We start from the raw sequence: 14,571 nt of genomic DNA, 5'->3' as shown, positions 1-14,571 counted from the left end.
TTTAGGACATAAACGCAAACTCAACCTGACACTCGATTATAGTCGCTACGGTTCCTGTAATATCCCTTATAGCCACAGAGGGCAGGGGTCCACATTGCTGGGAACCAGGTATCCTGGAGGGAAATGCAGATAGCAGGTGTAAAGCTTAACAATTGTCATAGCTCAGCCAGGTGGTGGAAAAAACCGCTGCAATTCCACTGGAGGATGACATCGTGAGACTGGGAAGGCATGGAACATTAAATGAGGCAGTTTACGCCTCAGAGTCACCATCTGCCACCTATTTATTTTGCCTGAGCAGACTATATCCTTTGTGTCTGAGGGTCTGGTGAGATCTAGGTCCTCAGTGGATGCCAAAATCTCCATCCCATCCTCAGCCGCAGAGCTTGTAGGTAGCGGTGCTGTGGGTGGCACTGCAATTTCCTTGGTCTTAGGGGTTTTCTTTTTGGATTTCTCTCGCTGCTCCTTGGGTTTCCCTGGCTGGGAGGATTTCACTGGCTCAGTCTCCGGCACTGAGGATGAGCGTGAAGCCCTACAACCAGCTGCTTTTTTGGTTCTTCAGCTGCTGGCGGGTGTCGTCTTTCCCACTAGAAGAAACCTGGGAAGGGACCACTTCCTAGCTAGAGAAGTCGAAGAAGAGTTACGCTTCTCCAGCTTAGAAGTGGGGATGGATGTCCCTGATGGTTGGTGGGGTGTTGCTCCTGAAGTAGGTGGTGCAGGAGCAACAGGGAGGGAAATGCTCCCCACCATCATGGGGGCAGGTGTAGTCTTCCGGCTCTGAGAGGTGACCTGGGTTGGTGGAGCTGCTGATGCCAAAACTGTTGTAGCAGCGGCGTAATACAATGTCATTTGCACAGAATGCAGGTGTTCAAATTTTCTCTTACCCTCAGTGAAGGTCATTCTGTCCAGGGTCTTGTACACAATAATTTTCCTTTCTTTCTGGTGAATCCTGCAGTCGGGTGAGGAAGGCGACTGGTGCTCTCCACAGTTGACAGAGATGGGAGTTGGGGCACATGGAGTATTGGGATGTGATGGGCGTCCGCAATCTCGGCATGTGATGCTGGAAGTACAGTGGGAAGACATATGGCCGAACTTCCAGCACTTAAAGCACCACATTGGGGGAGGGATATAGAGCTTTACATCACACTGGTAGACCATCACCTTGACCTTCTCGGGCAATGTATCACCCTCAAAGGCCAAGATGAAGGCATCAGTGGCAACCTGATTATCCATTTGACCCCAGTGGACACGCCAGATGAAATGTACACCTCACCGCTCTAAATTGGCACGCAACTCATCGTCGGACTGCAAAAGAAGGTCTCTGTGAAGTATGATACCCTGGACCATATTTAAGCTCTTATGGGTCGTGATGGTTACAGAAACATCCCCCAGCTTGTCACAAGCTAGTAACTCCCGTGACTGGGCAGAGGATGCTGTTTTGATCAAGACTGACCACGATCACATTTTGGACAAACCCTCCGCCTTGACGAACTTGTCCTCTAAATGCTCAACAAAAAACTGAGGCTTCATCGTCATGAAAGATTCCCCATCAGCTTTGGACATACAAGGTACCGGGGCAAATAAGATCCACTGCCATCCTTAGCCTGATATTCCTCCCATGGTGTGGCCAGGGAGGGGAACGACTTGGGGTCGTACTTCTGTGCACTGAATTGAGCTCGTGATCACTTAGAGACTGCTGGTGTTTCACCACCTGCAAGAGATGATGGACTATGCTTCACCATGTGTCATCCACCCTGATGCCACCTCTCCGACCAGGGGCCCTCCCCATGGACGCCACCCGGCCGCAGCAAAGGCCACCTGGCAGGATGGCCATTGCCGGGAGTCTCGATGCCCCAGGGGGATGGGCACCTACCCCTTGGCATACGTGGGGAGTTAACGGCGCAGGCATCAGCAGAGCAATCCCTGTGTGGTCAGGGGGCTACAAACAACAGGGTACATGGCGGCCCCACCATGACGGACCGGCTACCATGCTGGATATCAGGTGCAAAGAAGTCCATGGTCATTGTCGACGCAGAAATCGAAACTGCATAGAGCATGGTGGAAAACGCACCCAGGAAGGTGTCCTCGCCCAAGAAATGGAGAATGGGCAGGACTGCAATGCAACGCCGAGACAGTGGGCTAAAGATATCAATGCACGATGGATACAATGCACCTTGTAAGGAGCCCTTACCCAGTTGGCTCGCTCTTTGGGAAAATTTTAAAGAATGGAGGTCAAACCCTACACGAGACCATCACATAAAGGATAAAGGCCGAAACGTGTGAAACTCATTTTAGTTGCCTCGTACGACAGGCAGGAATACCTCAGGCCTATTCTAACCCTCGGACCTGCAGGAGGGGGGGAGTGGGGGGGGGGGGGGGGGGGATCAGACTAGGCCTTAGCAACTACAACCTAGGAAATCATTTTTCAGATCGTACTGAAAGGAGCAGCAATACTATCATGGGAATGGACCGCCCAAATGATGCATCAGTTCACACCATCCAAGTCAATGTTAAAATTGATCAGCCTCAGCAAATTCCCAAGGGAGCAGGAAAGGCAATCTATGTTGAAGTTAAGTCACCCTGATGCAAGGAAGGAACTTTGTTATTAATTGAGCGATCCGAGAAAAGTGAGTTACTGGATACAATGCATTGTTATGTTGCTAGAAGTGTAGGTGTCGCTACAATGGTGAGACAGAATGTCGCAAAAGCCCCGGTTACAGTAGCGAATAAGAGCAATGAGGATGTTGTTCTGCCATGAGGAACGAAAGTTGCTGAAATGTCGAGCGTAAGTAACAGTGACGTAATACAGATTCCAGATGAGGTAACAAATGCTGCAGTTATGAACACACATTTTTATAACAGTACCGCAACTTTGTGGCCGAGCCGCAAAGTTGACGTTTTCGAGTTTGTTTCACAATGTGATTCCTGTAACAGACAGAACAATGTAGGAAAAAGTAGAGCACCATTACAAGAACTGCCACAGACAAGTGAACCATTTGAACGAGTACGACTATATGTCGTAGGACCGTTGCCTAAGACTAAAGATGGAAACAAATACATATTGACAATGTTAGATCATTTCTCTAGATACCTTCTCATGATACCAATACCTGATCAAAGCGCTGAGACTATAGCTAAAGTTTTTGTAAAAGAATGGATTCTTAAGTTTGGATCACCATTAAGTATAATTAGTGATCAAGGGACAAATTTTATGAGTGAATTGCTTAAACAGACTTGTAAGCTCTTGCAAATAACTCAGTTAAGGACTACACCAGCACACCCTGAAAGAAATGGAAGAGCTGAGCGAGTCCACAGAACAATTATTAAAATGGTTAGCCATTATGTGAGCAGCAAACACGACAACTGGGACGTCTGCTTACCATACTTTGTAAGTTGTTACAATGCCAAAATGCACAGCTCAACTGGCCTAAGTCCATATGAGATCGTCTAAGGAAGAAGAACGCATTCACCCTTGGACTTTGCACAATTGACTGCCGGAATCAGTAATGAACACGTAAGGGATCTAGCACGCAAGCTAAAGGAAGCATGGAGGGGAGTGAAACAGCGAAATCGTCAATCATTTCTTCAGCAAGCAAGATGACACAACCGCCAAGCAGCAGTGCCACAGTATCGAGTTGGAGATCTTGTGTATCTGAGCAACGTGATGTTAAAGAAGAGTCACGTCAAAAAGTTTAAGAAGTTTTGGAAAGGACCATATCCAATCCTGGAGGTGTTGTCGCCAGTCACTCTTAAGCTCCAATTGCCCTTTCGTTTGATTGTCGTTCATGTAAAGCCATTTCTGGTTAGATTTCCTGTAGTATCGCAAGACTATGAGGACCGACCAAGAGGCAGACCTGCTGTTCTCAAACCCAGGAAGCGAGAATTGCGACGTCACAGTCCAGACTTTGAGGCCAAGGCATCGCCACATTCCGAGCAATCCTGTTCCAGACACCCCAACAATCTGCGTAAACGTGTGTGAGAGTGCTGTGTGTGTGTTTATTTCAGCCATGTGCTTATGTGAATGTGTTGTGAAAATTTAGTGTTGAGTGGTCAAGTGAAACTAAACCTTTTATTCCATAGGTTACCACAAGAAGCCCATTTATTTTATGTTCATTGTTAACTCTAGCATTCAGAACTAATTAACCATGTTCATTTTTATTCTAATGTTTGCTATGATAGTGTATTCTACTAATGCTGTAGTAATAGTACCACAGAGTACAGGTGTTTTGTTTGAACCATGGTCAGACATGGTAGTTTCAACAACTAATGCAAAACTTGTCCTCAAGTACAATCTGAGTGAAATCCAGCACAACAGTTTAATTCTGTAAAGAAGCAAATTTATCTAATTCATTCTGTTAAGGGTAATGACACAATTTCGGAAATGGGTACAACTTGGTACAATAACTGGATCACAGCCAAAATGCAGGTAGAGTCTACATTTACTAATTATGAACAAGAGATTTTCTGTTTTTTAAAGCTTTTGCCACACGAAACTTTAATTAGGCATAAACGTGCCTGGTTTGATATTGGAGGGAGTATTTGGTACTTTAACTAGTCAAGGTCTACTGGAAGTTAAAGGCAAAATATTAACTCTTGAACAAAAGTTCAGTACAGATTCAATTAACCTCTCTAATGAAATTATCGTACTAAATAATATGCAAAGAACCATTAAAAACCACACAGTTTTCATTGAACAGATTGTAAAGTAATTTATCTCACATGTCCACATAATTCAAATGTTTGAAATGGCTCTGAGCACTATAGGACTTAACATCCGAGGTCATCAGTCCCCTAGAACTTAGAACTACTTAAACCTAACTAACCTAAGGACATCACACACATCTATGCCCAAGGCAGGATTCAAAACTGCGACCATAGCGGTCGCACGGTTCTGACTGAAGTGCCTAGTGTTGTGTCTAGACAAGACAGCCTAGACACAATGAGAGGAAGCCGAAAGGCACGTGCTTAAACTCACGCAGGCTGGCGTAAGGTCTGAAACAGGATACGTAATGAATGCTATAAAGAAAAGTACGTAGCTTCTGGAATACTTAACTTTAATCCACATTTGTAGAACATCGCTCTTGATGATACATTAATAGAATCTCAATATCAATTGAATATGGCGCCTTGCTAGGTCGTAGCAAATGTAGCTGAAGGCTATGCTAACTATCGTCTCGGCAAATGAGAGCGTATTTGTCAGTGAACCTTTCCTTGCAAAGTCGGCTGTACAACTGGGGCGAGTGCTAGTACGTCTCTCTAGACCTGCCGTGTGGTGGCGCTCGGCCTGCAATTACTGACAGTGGCGACACGCGGGTCCGACGTATACTAACGGACCGCGGCCGATTTAAAGGCTACCACCTAGCAAGTGTGGTGTCTGGCGGTGACACCACACCTAGAACCACTCGGCCACACCGGCCGGCCTTCCACAAAATTCATAATGAAACGAGCGCAAACATCCAAGAACTATTCCAAGGATTAAATGCTGAGAGTGCACAGTTAGATTTAAACACTCTTTTGTTAAGGATTACTAATAGTTTATCAAATGCTAGAATTGATGGCCTTAACTTAAGAACAGCCTTAGAAAGTAGTTCACATGATTGTTTGAGCAGTGTACTACTACATCCAGAACAATTTTTACAGATCCTACTATCAATTGAATGAAAGCTAGATGCAACGTATACTATTATTTAACATGGTAACTCTTACAATTTATATGCTTACTACAAGTTAATCGCCACACACTCTCTAATGATTGAAGATGAATTAACTGTTACTGTTTCTATTCGCATTGCTAGGTCAAAGTATAGTTTTGAAATGTATAAGATTTATACCTACCCTGTGAAATGGAGACAGTCAGGTATTCATGTAAGGTACATAATGAATGATTATCTACTGATCAGCAAGGATCGAAGATATTTTGTGTCCCTAAATGAAAATGATTTGCATACGTGTAAATGTAGTCATAAGTTAATTTGCCCTGAATCAGCAGTATTCTTAGATAGTAGAGTGGTAAATAGGTGTATTAGTGTGCCTTTTAAGTGTACCATTAAAGGTTTCATTTTTCTTTACATAATATAGCAGAAAACGCGAAAAGATCGTACAGTTGTATTTTCTGTTTACGTTTTGCTGCAGCAAATCTATAGAATTTCATTTAGTTGTTCTTTGCTCTCTCCAGCAATTTAACTGTAGCATACCTCTTTCTTATTTAACTAGCATTTCCGGAAAGTAGCGTAAAGTTTAAGTTGTTGTTTCAGAAACTTTGCACTGTTGTTTTTGTTTACACACACTTGCATATAGGCCAAATTTGTGGAACCATATTTTCGTGTTTATCTGTAATTTAACTGACTTATTCTTAATAAACTATTACGATTACAATGAGTGAAAAGCGCTTGACGTGCCATAGAATTGTTACGGCGGGGCTTTGGTGTGATGGGTGCTGTAGTTTTTTCCATGTGGTTGACTGTAGTGGCGTGGGAATAGGGGAAGTAAATGAGACTCATCAGAGGTGTTGTAGGATTTGTAGTAGAGATAGGAAGATACTAGAACAGGAGGGGAAAATTGCCGCCCTTCAGGCTGAGTTAGACAAGGCCAGGGGAGATCTTCACAGGTTAAGAAGGGAGAAGGTTAAAGAGAGGTGGGAAGTGGCAACAGGCAACAGGAGGAACATGCCTAGAACTTTGTCTGACAGTTGTGGTGAACGTGGAAAATAGATTTGACCTGTTGCTTCAGTTAGAAGCTGGTGAGCCTCAAGCTGTTGCAGGTGTAGACAGGGCACAACAAACTTTCAGCAGTAAATTGAAAAGTAAGAATGTAGGGAAATCAGTAAAGAAAAAGAAAGCGTTGTTGTTAGGTAGTTCCCATGGCAGAGGTATCGGCCAACTTTTGCAGGATGAACTAGGATCAGAATACCAGGTCACCAATTTTTTTTAAACCTAGTGCTGGTCTGGAGCAGGTGACAGGGGATTTAGGATCACTTTGCAAAAATTTCACTAAGGAAGACACCGTAGTGACCTGGCACAGATTGCATCAGCATCGAAGCATACTAGTGTTGAGTTTGTATCTGTTCTTGGGCGCCATGACTGACCTCATTTGAATTCTTCTGTCAAGAGAGTTAATTTGGAGTTGGAACGGTTGCTTATGTCAGGTGCAGGGTCACACACTGGTGTGGTTCCTGTTGATTCTCCCAATAGGTGGCATGGCCTTCACCTCAACAGGAAGGGGAAGGGTAAACTGGCTGGGAAAATAGCAGGAAAGTTAAAGGGGGGAGACACTGTCATGAGTGATAAAATACCAGTGGTTATATGGTTCAGAAAAGACCCTTTTTTAGGGTAGCGAGGACAGAAAGAAACCACATTTTAAGAGAGCTTAGGACTGAGACAAATCTTCAGTTTGAGAAAGAAACCAAAAAAGATAATTCTAGCTTTTTTACATCAGCATAAACAGCCATTGGTTAAGAATTTCCAACAGTCAGCAGATATTTTAACTCTACCTAATTTTAACTCAGTCAATGTGAAATGTCAGCTATCTTTATTGCATCAAAATATTCAAGGACTGAGAAATAAAATTAATGAATTAATTATCTGCATAGATGAATTAGAGTCTTCAAACCCAGCTGACATCATGTGGTCAATGGTATAGAACTTTTAACTGTTACAGGGTTTAGGTTAGCCTCTCACTTTTGTAGATCAGAAATGGAGAAAGAAGGAGTTGCTACATTCATCAGGAACTGTCATAAATTTAAGAACATAGACATTCATAAATTTTGCCTAGAACAGCATATGGAAGCATATGCAACAGAAGTAGAATTTCACAAAAAAATCCTTCATAATATTAGGTGTATATCGAACACCTGCAGGTAATTTTAATCTGTTCATAAACCACCTTGAAGCTGTATTGGCCCATTTAACAACCAAAAACAAAGAAATAGTGGTTGCTGCTGATTTCAATGTAGATTTCCTTAAAAACTCTCCCAATAAGAACTTATTTGAGTTAGTAATACTATCATTCAACTTAATTCCCACTGTAAAGTTCCTCACTATGTGTAGCCAATTGCTCACAAACAGCCATTGATAATATCTTTATAGAAAAGTCCAATGAACAAAATTATATTACAAAACCAGTAGTCAATGGCCTCTCAGATCATGACATGCAGTTCCTTCTATTAAATGTTAACACTGAACAGGATATAAAATCTGTTAAATCTGAGCTCAAGAGGGTAATCAATAAGCCAAAAATTGATTATTTTAGGACACTCCTCAGAGACATTCACTGGACTGATGTTTACAGTGCTCATGGCATGAATGAAAAATATAATACTTCTGCTAATAAAGTGCTTTCCTTATTTGAACACTGTTTTCTCCAAAAACTTACCAAGGTTAGAGAAAAGTCTACAAAGAAGCCATGGATTACGCAAGGAATAGAGGTATCACGTAAAACAAAAAGAAAACTGTATCTGTCAGTCCGAAACAATTCTGATGTTGATGCTATAGCACATTACAAGAAATACTGCAAAATATTAAAGAATGTAATACGGACATCAAAGCAAATATATTACAAGGAAAAGATAGTTGTATCAGCTAACAAAATAAAGACAATATGAGATGTAGTGAAGGAGGAGACCAGTAGAACCAGACATGAAGAGGGACAAATAACGTTAAGAGTAAATGAAACACTGGTGACAGATGTGTATAGTGTTGCAGAACTTTTTAACAAATATTTTATAACTATTACTGAAAAGATGCAGTTGTCAGGTTCTGTAGATGCTGCTATGGAATACCTCAGACCAGACATTTCAAGTAACTTCCATAATACGAATTTGACCCTCACTACCCCAGCAGAAATAATGTCCTTCATAAAATCTTTAAAATCAAAAACATCTAGTGGGTATGATGAAATATCAACAAAGCTAATAAAAGAATGTGATTCTGAGTTAAGTAACATATTAAGCTGTAACTCTTCAGGCTTTCCCGGCGAGATCTTGACATGTGGAACAATCGGGTCTACTGCCGGATGTTTGTGTCGCTCTGGCACAATATTTCGGCCACGTAACTCGTTGCCTTCTTCAGGTTCTACCTGAGACTGCCGTGTTGGAGGATCTTGTCCAGTATTTATGCCCAGAGGGCGCTGGGTGCTCTCTTTGTCGTCCGCGCCCGCCTGGCGCTGCTTGTAATGTGTTCTCTCTTCCCCGGTGTTCTCTCGGACGTCCGCACCCGACTTGGGCGCCATCTCTCTGAGGCCTGTCCTGTGTCAGGCGTTCCATTCGTGGTCCGTGCCTGCCAGGTGCTGCTCCTGAGGTTTTTACCCCCCCCCCCCCTGGTGCTCCCACGGACGTCCGCGCCCGGCTCGTCCACCATCTGTGGTCGTGGCAGTTGTCTGGCGCCGGACCCGCATGTGGGGTAATAACCTCAGGAGCAGCACCTGGTGGGCGCGGACCACGAACGGAACGCTCGACACAGGACAGGCCTCAGAGAGCTGCCACAGATGGCGCCCAAGTCGGGCGCGGACGTCCAAGGGAACACCGGGGAAGAGACAACACATTACAAGCAGCGCCAGGCGGGCGCGGACGGCAAAGGCAGCACCCAGCGTCCTCTGGGCATAAATACTGGGCAAGATCCTCCAACACGGCAGTCTCAGGTAGCACCTGAAGAAGGCAACGAGTTACATGGCCGAAATATTGTGCCAGAGCGACACAAACATCCGGCAGTAGACCCGATTGTTCCACATGTCAACATATTAAGCTATCTGTGTAACCAGTCGTTTATCAGTGGAATATTTCCTGAATGATTAAAATATGCTGAAGTGAAGCCACTGTTTAAGAAGGGAGATAAAGAAATAGCATCAAATTTCCGTCCAATTTCACTTTTGCCAGAATTCTCAAAAATTTTACAAAAAGTAATGTACAATCGGCTTTATAACCTTCTTATCTCAAATAACATACTGTCAAAGTCACAGTTCGGATTTCTAAAGGGTTCTGATATTGAGAAAGCTATCTACACTTACAGTGAAAATCTGCTTAATTCATTAGATAAAAAATTGCAGGGAAGTGGTATATTTTGTGATCTGTCAAAGGCATTTGACTGTGTAAATCACAATGTCCTTTTAAGTAAATTACAATATTATAGTGTAACAGGAAATGCTGCAAAATGGTTCAAATCTTATATCTCTGGCAGGAAACAAAGTGTGTTATTAGGAAAGAGACATGTATCAAGCTATCAGGCATCATCCAACTGGGAACTAATTACATGTGGGGTCCCACAAGGTTCCATTTTAGGGCCCTTACTTTTTCCTGTGTATATCAATGACCTTTCATCAGTAACATTACCAGATGCCAAGTTCGTTTTGTTTGCCGATGATAAAAACATTGCAATAAATAGCAAATCAAGTGTAGTCTTAGAAAGATCAGCTAAGAAAATATTTGTGGACATTAATCACTGGTTCCTAGTCAATTCTTTGTCACTAAACTTTGAAAAAACACACTACATGCAGTTCAGAACTTGTAAGGGATGTCCCACGAGTATATGCCTAACATACGATGACAAGCAGATAGAAGTGGACAGTGTTAAATTCTTGGGACTGCAGCTTGATAATAAATTCAAACGGGAAAAGCACACCACAGAACTGCTGAAGCGTCTTAACAAATCTCTATTTGCAATGCGAATTGTGTCAGACATAGGGGATATAAAAATGAAAAAGCTGGCATACTATGCTTACTTTCATTCCATAATGTCATATGGGATTATTTTTTGGGGTAATTCATCAAGCCAAGCTAAAGTTTTCCGGGCACAAAAATGTGCAGTAAGAGTTATATGTGGTGTGAACTCACGAACATCCTGCAGAAGCCTGTATAGGGAACTAGGGATACTAACTACTGCTTCCCAATATATTTATTCCTTAATGAAATTTGTCATTAAAAATATATCACTTTTTCAAACCAACAGCTCAATTCATGGAATCAATACTAGAAATAAGAATAATCTTCACAAGGATTTAAAGTCACTTAGTCTTGTACAAAAAGGTGTGAATTATTCAAGAACACACATTTTCAATAACTTGCCAGCAACCATAAAAAGCTTAACAACCAATGAAATTCAGTTTAAGAGAAGCCTAAAGGATTTATTGGTGGCCAACTCCTTCTACTCCATTGATGAATTTCTCAGTAGAACCAACTGATTTTTTTTTGTGTGTGTGTGTGTGTGTGTGTGTGTGTGTGTGTGTGTGTGTGTGTGTGTATATAAAAACAAAGATGCTGTAACTTACTGAACGAGAAAGCGTTGGTATGTTGATAGAGACAATAAAAAACACACAAACACACACACAAATTTCAAGCTTTCGCAACCCAAGGTTGCTTCATCAGGAAAGAGGGAAGGAGAGGAAAAGATGAAAGGATGTGGGTTTTAAGGGAGAGGGTAAGGAGTCATTCCAATCCCGGGAGTGGAAAGACTTACCTTACCTTGTAACCACCCCCGGTGTAAGACCTGTCCCATGCACCTTCCCACTACCAGCTACTCCAGTCCTGTAACCCGGAAGGTGTACACGATCAAAGGCAGAGCCACGTGTGAAAGCACCCACGTGATTTACCAACTGACATGCCTACACTGTGAAGCCTTCTATGTGGGAATGACCAGCAGAAAACTGTCCATTCGCATGAACGGGCACAGGCAGACAGTGTTTGTTGGTAATGAGGATCACCCTGTAGCTAAACATGCCTTTGTGCACGGCCAGCACATCTTGGCACAGTGTTACACCGTCCGGGTTATCTGGATACTTCCCACTGACACCAACCTATCAGAACTCCGGAGATGGGAACTTGCCCTTCAATATATTCTCTCTTTCCGTTACCCACCAGGCCTCAACCTCTGGTAATTTCAAGTTGCCGCCGCTCGTACCTCGCCTGTCATTCAACAACATCTTTGCCTCTGTACTTCTGCCTTGACTGACATCTCTGCCCAACCTCTTTGCATTTACATATGTCTGCCTGTGTCTGTATATGTGCGGATGGATGTGTGTGTGTGTGTGTGTGTGTGTGTGTGTGTGTGTGTGTGTGTCCCCCTAAGGTAAGTCTTTCCGCTCCTGGGATTGGAATGACTCCTTACCCTCTCCCTTAAAACCCACATCCTTTCATCTTTTCCTCTCCTCCCCTCTTTCCTGATGAAGCAACCTTGGGTTGCGAAAGCTTGAAATTTGTGTGTTTTTTATTGTCTCTATCAACATACCAACGCTTTCTCGTTTGGTAAGTTAGAGCATCTTTGTTTTTATATATACATTTTTCCCATGTGGAATGTTTCCCTCTATAACTTCTGCACAATTTCAGTGCAGTAAAGTGCTCATTGTAAATAAGTGTGTGTGTGTGTGTGTGTGTGTGTGTGTGTGTGTGTGTGTGTGTGTAAGTACAATCTAACTTCAGTGCAGTAATGTGTTCATTGTAAATAAGTATTATAGTAGTTGTATTACAGTTTATTACCTTATAAATAAATTTAAAAAACTTTTTTATTTTAAATTCAGTGCATTAGTATTTGTAAAATGATCCTTTCATATAGTGTTCATTAAAAAATGACGATTGTTCCACTTGGGACCTGTGGAATGGTACATTAGCTTATTTGTCTGAGTTGTAAATATTTGTCATGTATTGTTGTTTTTCTGACATGTTCTACATCCTGGAGGACCTCCTCACTACAGATCAATTGGAATGAAAGTAAATCTAATCTAATCTAAACAGCTGTGAGAAAGAACTGTTTATGAATCATCCCCCAAGAGATGACTGCCCAAGAATTTTAACGCATCTTTATCACCCATTTCTTAAACGATGTTCTGAAGGTATAATTTTCTCATTTAACTCCAACCTTAATGTCTCATTTACATGTAAAAATTATGATACACCTGAGCTATCCTTTACACTCAAATTGAATAATAGTGGATTAATCTTGAATGCTGCGCATTGTGATTTATCATGCGAACTATTTGATATGTCCAGTGTACTGCCAACTACATTTCATGCAACTGGACATTTGCCATTAACGAGGATATTATCTGTTTATTACAATGATTCATACATATTAACATATGGAAAGCATTCCTTATCAAGTTTTTCTGAAGACAATAATTTAATTAAGGACATCCATGAAAATGTAATCTCTTCCAACAATGAGCTAAGCTTCACTGAAGCAGCAAATAGAATTAAGTCCTTCGATTCATCCAGTAATATTAATGCATACATGATTGTCAGTATTGTGTTTTTATTGCTTTTATTAATTTGTCTTCTGTCAACAGCATTTGTCATGTATGAAATTGTCATCCTGAAGGCACGCTTCTCTGTACCGAACGTTACTGCATCTGCAAATGAAATACATGTTGCTATGTCTTCTGATGCCACAAATGACGAAATAGATTCATAACACTCAGGAGGTCATTTTGAGCCACCTATGGTTGCTCTTTTTCTCTGGTGAGAGTGATGTAAGGGTCTACAGGTTGTACGCAGCCATACGGTATGTAACATGCACTCACCAGCCGGCCTATCTGAAATGCTGACAATTTGCTTGGTCAGTACACGTGAGTCCGACCGCAGTGCAACGCCGAGTGAGTACGCCACGGGCCGCCGTCTGCAGCGCGCAGTATTAACTAGTGCGGCCTCTGGCGCAAATGTCTCTTTTTCTTAGCTCACCATGGAGCCTTTTGATACGACCGTAATTAGCCAGTGTTAGGATGTCAGACACAGTGATGATGGGTGCACGTAGCATGCGTGTTTTATAATCAGCCTTTGTTAGTAAAACTGTTTAAACTTACTTTTCGGTGTTCGCGTATTGCCATACCACAAGGACCCACCGCTTACAAATCCTGACAAAATCTTCGTATAATCATCATCTGGGGCAACACAAACCCCCTTATAGCAGTTTTTAATCGACAATAATTTTATGGAATAATATTCACACAATTAACACACTTTGAAATATTATGTATTTTAAAATATGTGATTTATAAAACTCAATAAAATTAATTTTCAATGGTAGGTTAAGAACACAAGATTCTCTGAGATTTTATGAGATTTCTGAAATCCCTTGAATTTCACAGATTTTTCCAGGTAAAATGTAATTCCCCGAAAGCTCCAGGTTTTCCAGAATTACCAACCTAAAAGCACACATGTTACATATTATCCTTATTATATGCTTCTGCACCACAAATACTCTTTCTTCAATGGCTACTTACCCCAGAATCTGCTCTCTTTATATATCAGTGACTGAAAATAAGAAAATTAGTAAACCTTTTGACATTTTCACCTCCAGTATCTGATGCTATCAGTAATGCCAAAACTGCAGAGCTTAGATGTTCAACCCTAGCAGTACTAATTGAAATGGGGAAGGTACTTTATGCTCATCTTTTATAAGTATTGTAATCTAGTTGTGTACTAAACATTATGAACAAATAAACTGTTTATTGTTTTCAATGAATTCTTCTACCAGATTCCATAGCTGTTCTAAATTTTTAAAATTGAACTTAATCCGGAAATTTAAGTCTAACTGAGGCGGTCATTAAGTCACCTGTGCCCCCCACCTCCTTCCCGGTAGTAGATACCACCTTTCA

The sequence above is a fragment of the Schistocerca nitens genome, chromosome 4, assembly GCF_023898315.1.
Source record: "Schistocerca nitens isolate TAMUIC-IGC-003100 chromosome 4, iqSchNite1.1, whole genome shotgun sequence".
Classification (NCBI taxonomy): domain Eukaryota; kingdom Metazoa; phylum Arthropoda; class Insecta; order Orthoptera; family Acrididae; genus Schistocerca; species Schistocerca nitens.
Note: the sequence above shows the minus strand (reverse complement) of the source record.